Raw genomic sequence first — 6,000 nt, forward strand, 5'->3', positions numbered from 1 at the left:
AGTTTGTTTCCTATGATTAAGAGTCTCTTATGGTTTGTCTCCCTCTCTGGTTTTCTCTTATTTTATTTTTCCTTCCCGTCCCCTAAGTTCATTAGTTTTGTTTCTTTAATTCCACATATGGTATTTGTCTTTCTCTGACTGCTTTATTTCACTTAGCATAATACCCTCCAGTTCCAGCCACGTTGCTGCAAATGGCAAGATTTCATTCTTTTTGATGGCTGCATAATATTCCATTGTATATATATACCACCTCTTCTTTATCCATTCATCTCCTGATGGACATCTGGAGATGCTTGGCTTTTGTGGACATTGTTTGGCTATTGTGGACATTGCTGCTGTAAACATTGGGGTGCATGTGCCCCTTTGAATCACTATGTTTGTATCCTTTGGGTAAATACCTAGTAGTGCAATTGCTGGGTCATAAGGTAGTTCTATTTTTAACTTTTTGAGGAACGTCCATATCAGTTTCCAGAGTGGCTGCACCAACAGTGTAAGACCAATAGTATAAGTGGTCAAACATAATATCTCTTTACAATATTGTGAGGAATAATAAAGACTTCTGTACATAAGACTCCCTAGTAGTAGTAAGTTCAATAAACAGCGCTATTATTAGTATTGTTTTCTTAATAGTCTGACTTTTCAATAAAAGGAAATGTTCAGAGACATTGATCAGTTCTCCTTTAGATGTCCCTATCATATAAGGTTGTTGTATTAAATAGGAAAATGGGTGGGAACGTGCCTTGTAAAGCCACATAAATAAAGTTACTATGATTATTTAGAGAAAACTCACTTGAGATCCAAGAAACACTGAAGGCTATACCAAATAGAGTGACCTCTCTTTCTTTTTTAAAATACAGGACGAGAAGACAAGAAAAGAATTGAGATTCATGACTGAGATTCATCTTTTACATACTTCTTAGATTGGTCCACTTCTAATATGTGTAACATTTCTGTAAGGAATTTTGTCCGGTGGTGTTTATGTGTACCTCTGTGTGTGTGTGTGTGTGTGTGCATGTGCACGTGAAAGATTTTTATCTGGCTGAACAATTTTCTTTTTATTGATCCTCTAAAAAGGATTAGGACACAGGAGGGAAGAAGAATAAAAGTAGATTTTATTCTTAATATCTTACTAAAAATTTTTGAGGGAAATTGACCATAACAACAGGGGGGAAATTAAGCTAAAAATATCTTAACATAATTAGCCAGATGTATTTACACATTACACCCAAGATCTACAAGTCTTAGAAAATTGCTCACATTAATACCAAGTAATTCAGTCTATTCTTTATCTCAGAGTAATGATTAACCTTGGTAAAAATTTGATTTATTTACTAATCTGGAAAAACCCACACTTATTTGGAGGGCATTTATTCTCAGTAAGCTCTCTTAATTAAAATTCCAGCACTGGAATTGGCTAGGGTAACATAGGTGATATGACAAGAAGGTGAATAGATTACCTGGATAATTTGGTCAGTGAAGATAGCTGATGTAGGTATGTAACTCAGTCCTCCAACTTTTGTGGTAAGTTTTATTTTCCTGCCTTGTCTGGGTAATTACATCAAATTTCCACATTACTTGGCTGTGTAGACATGAAGATTTTTAGCAAATATGTAGAGGGTTGAGAAAGCCTGACTTGCATAATTGGCATTCTGTGTTTAAAACATCTTTCTATGAATGCTTAACTGGATAATCTGCTTGAACTTGCCTTTTGGAATTTCTTAATGTGGGTCAATATTTGCCATCCATGACTATGGCACTCGATGAGCCTACGTAGAAATATATATCCTCCTTAGAGTTCCTCTCTCCCTCCTTCTCTTCCTTTCTTATTTATTCCCTTCCTTTTTTTCTTTTTCTTTTTCTTCTTCCAATTCTTTTTCATAAAATCACATAATGCTGGAATTTCGTGGAACCACAGCAACTGTAATTACTCTATATTTCTCAAAAATCATTAATTCCCATACCACATTCATGGATTTTTCATGTCTAGTTATTTAATATTTTTAAAAATAGATTTAAAAGAACTCTTACTCACTTTTTCAGATACACTTTTAGAAATTTTTTGACTAAAAAAATTTTTTTAAAGATTTTATTTATTTATTTGAGAGAGAGAGAGAGAGAATGAGCAGTGGAGAGGGGCAGAGGGAGAGAGAGAGAGAGAGAAAGAAGCAGGCTCCACACTGAGCAGGAAGCCCAACACGGGGCTCGATCCCAGGACCTGGAGATTATGACCTAAGCCAAAGGCAGAGGCTTACCCAACTGAGCTACCCAGATACACTTTTAAAGCCTATATTCAAAAATAATAGATTTAGTATGCTGATTATTTTTTCCTAATAAAAAGTAAAAGAAATGTATAACAAATAGAGACATTTTGTACATGTACCACCTAAAATCATATCATTTAGCTTTGGGAAACACTGTTCTAGTCTGGCTTTCAAATGAGAGAATTACAGTGATGTTTTCTAGAGGCACAGAGTCAATTAGGAGCGGAACTAAGAGTTGAAACCGTGCTTTTGGACTCTTTAATACAGACCTTTCCTACTACATTACACTGACTTACAGTGTTAGTTACTTTAAAGCAGGGCTGTAAGAATCACTGACTAACATGGTATAGAAAAGCCATCAGTAAGAAAACCATGGAAACAGCCCATCTTCTTATTTATTTATCTTTTAATAATTCTTCGATCACGAATGGACCACAGATGCTTTAAGACAGTAGTCCTTGGGGGGGCCCCTGGGTGGCTCAGTCTTTGAGCGTCTGCCTTCCGCTCAGGTCATGATCCCAGGATCCTGGGATCGAGCCCCACATCGGGCTCCCTGCTCAGTGGGGAGCCTGCTTCTCCCTCTCCCACTCCCCCTGCTTGTGTTCCCTCTCTCGCTGTGTCTCTCTCTGTCAAATAAATAAATAAAATCTTAAAAAAAAAACCTATTAGGAAATTAAAAACATAAATTTAGCTTATGTTTTTGCTGCAGCGTATAATAAAGTCTTTAACAGTAGACCTTAATGAATAAAGTTATATGACTAGAATAAAACCCAGAAAGGGAAACAAAAAGAGAAGTTCAGTAAATAAAAGGAAGATTCAACATTTCTAATTGTTAAATAAGAACTATTTATGATTCCTATTTTTTAAAATGGGTGATGATAGAGGACTGAGTCCCTTTGGTATTTGGTATTCCACAGGATGCATTTTAAAATTATGTAACTATTTTATTTTAAAAGATTACTATTTCAAATTAGCTGGAGATAACATAATTTGTATTATTTACATTTTGGAGAAACTTTAGATGTCAACTTAAAGTTTTGCAAAGGGTTGTAGAGATTTTCCAATTCCTTTATGAGGACACAAACAGGAATTCTGAAGACCGTTGCTTTCAGAGCTTGAATGGGTTTCCTGGCTGCGGAGTGCTTCCTGCAGTATCTTCTGCCTCAGTTCCTGGATTCCCAGGAAGGAAAACAGTACCCGAAGTTTACCAAAGGAGTACACCTTCTCCTGCTTATCGCCAGGACTCCTGGGACCGATGCCCAGGACCCAGGTTAGTGCGGGTGCTCTCAACGTTTGTGCCCGTCAGACTAATATCTGCAGGAAACTCCAAAAGCTGACAGGAGAAGTTCCACTGGTTATAAAGAAATCTTCTCCAGGGGCGCCTGGGTGGCTCAGTCGTTAAGCATCTGCTTTCAGCTCAGGTCATGATCCCAGAGTCCTGGGATTGAGCCCCATATCCGGCTCCCTGCTCGGAGGGAAGCCTGCTTCTCCCTCTCCCACTCCCCCTGCTTGTGTTCCCTCCCTCGTTGTGTCTCTCTCTGCCAAATAAATAAATAAAATCTTAAAAAAAAAAAAAAAAAAAGGGCGCCTGGGTGCCTCAGTTGGTTAAGCGACTGCCTTCAGCTCAGGTCATGATCCTGGAGTCCTGGGATCGAGTCCCACATCGGGCTCTCTGCTCAGCAGGGAGTCTGCTTCTCCCCCTGACCCTCCCCACTCTCATGCTCTCTCTATCTCATTCTCTCTCTTAAATAAATAAATAAAATCTTTTAAAAAAAAAAAGAAATCTTCTCCAGCCCTCCATATCACTATATTTACCAGATAAAATCAAATGGCTCTTTTTCACATTCTTTGAAAAGTCCGAGATAACAAGATTAGAAAGCATTTGAATTAAAAAAACAGCAGCATGCATGAAAATGTGTGCATATACGTAAAACAAATGTGCACTTTTTAAAGTGTTATGTAACCGTGCTATTGTTCAGTGATTAAAATTTTGAAGTTGAATCCAGGATTGGACAACTGAAGTTGTCTTTAAAACGGGTTATGGCAGACCCTAACTCCTCACTCTAGTAATGTATGTATCTAGTTCTTCTACCCCAGGAAAATACAAATTATTTATTCTTTATTCCAGCAACATCGTGTTTCATGTTTTTCATGTTACCAACAGCTTATACTTAGAGGATATACGTGAAGTTTCCTTTTCCAACCTTTATGCTTTTTTTGTAAGAAATAAAAGAAAAAGAGAAGAAAAGCAAAAATTTCCCCATATATTTAAAATGACTGAACTTTTAAATAATTACAAAAGTATAGAAATCACTAAAAGTGATCTTGATCAAATTAATAATTTTTAATCGAGACTTCATAAAAACTTTTCAACATAATTTTAGCATAGAGGCAGCTTTTGGCTTTAACTTCAGAGCCTTATGATATGTGGATTTTATTCTGTTCTATTAACTCTTGATTATATTTGAAAGTGGTTGACCTCTCTTTCCCCAATAACATTTGTCTTCCTTTTGGCAGAAACAAAACAAAAAATAATGAAATCTAGTACATTTACACAGAGGCTTTATACAGAGCTGGGAATCTGGAAATAAAACCACTATCAATGTTAACAAATACACTGCTCTGTAATGTCCTCTTATCCTCAATAATCACAATTTTGAGGGTGCCTGGGTGGCTCAGTCTGTTAAGCATCTGCCTTCAGCTCACATCATGATCCCAGGGTCCTGGGATGGAGCCCCACATCAGGCTCCCTGCTCAGCGGGAAGCCTGCTTCTCCCACTCTCTCTGCAGTTCCCCCTGCTTGTGCTCTCTTTCACTCTCTCTGTCAAATAAATAAATAAAATCTTAAAAAAATTAATCACAGTTTTGCTGTATGCCACTCCTATTCCACTCCAGAATGCTGCAAAGGAGCCATGGAAACCATTATCATTACAGAAAAATACTTCCACTTAAGAAAATCTGCTTCTGTGCTAGACTTAGAAGGGATTTACTATAAACACCACGTTGCTCAGAAAATCAGAAACCTGAAAATCTTCCAAGCAATTAGGAGAAGATATTATTCTTAAGTATGAATTGCTTTTTCAAACTGAAATAAGTCTTCAAATAATGTTGATAAAGAAAATTGCCAGACAATTTTCAGTTGTCTCACTTAAATTAGCTACCCAGATGATTTTTTTAAAAAATTCAATCCAACATTTGAACTGGCATCACAAAGATAAAATACCGCAAGATTCGTTCTGACCCATTTTGGAAAAAAAAAAAAAAAGCCCAGGGTTCATCCAAAGAATATAATAGGATGACTTGACAGAGAAGATGGATAAGTAGGATGACATATTTTGGACTTAATCTTAGGGTGGGTGCAGCATGGTATTCAGGTCACTTCCTTAAGAGAAAGGAAATAATGAGTTACACCTTGCCTTTTTGATAAAAATCATGCAGCACTTCATGCTTCATTCAGTGTTTAGTAAATTTAGCTATGATATTTACAATAACTGTGTTCCAAGTTGATTAAGGTTTAATCACAACTGACTAAGCAAATGGGCATGAAACAGAGAATAAGTCATAATTATTATTCTCATGCATATCCTTACAATATTCAAGGATTTAGAGACTCAAATTTATATCCTATACAGCTAATTTGACTTTACCTTTTCTGGAAGGTTAACTTGAGGCATATAGAGAAACTGAAAGTGCAGAAAATATTTAACAGCATTTCCGGTGTTATCTAGCACTCTGGTTA

Source organism: Leptonychotes weddellii, chromosome 14 (genome assembly GCF_054177405.1).
Source record: "Leptonychotes weddellii isolate Sample4059 chromosome 14, ASM5417740v2, whole genome shotgun sequence".
Classification (NCBI taxonomy): domain Eukaryota; kingdom Metazoa; phylum Chordata; class Mammalia; order Carnivora; family Phocidae; genus Leptonychotes; species Leptonychotes weddellii.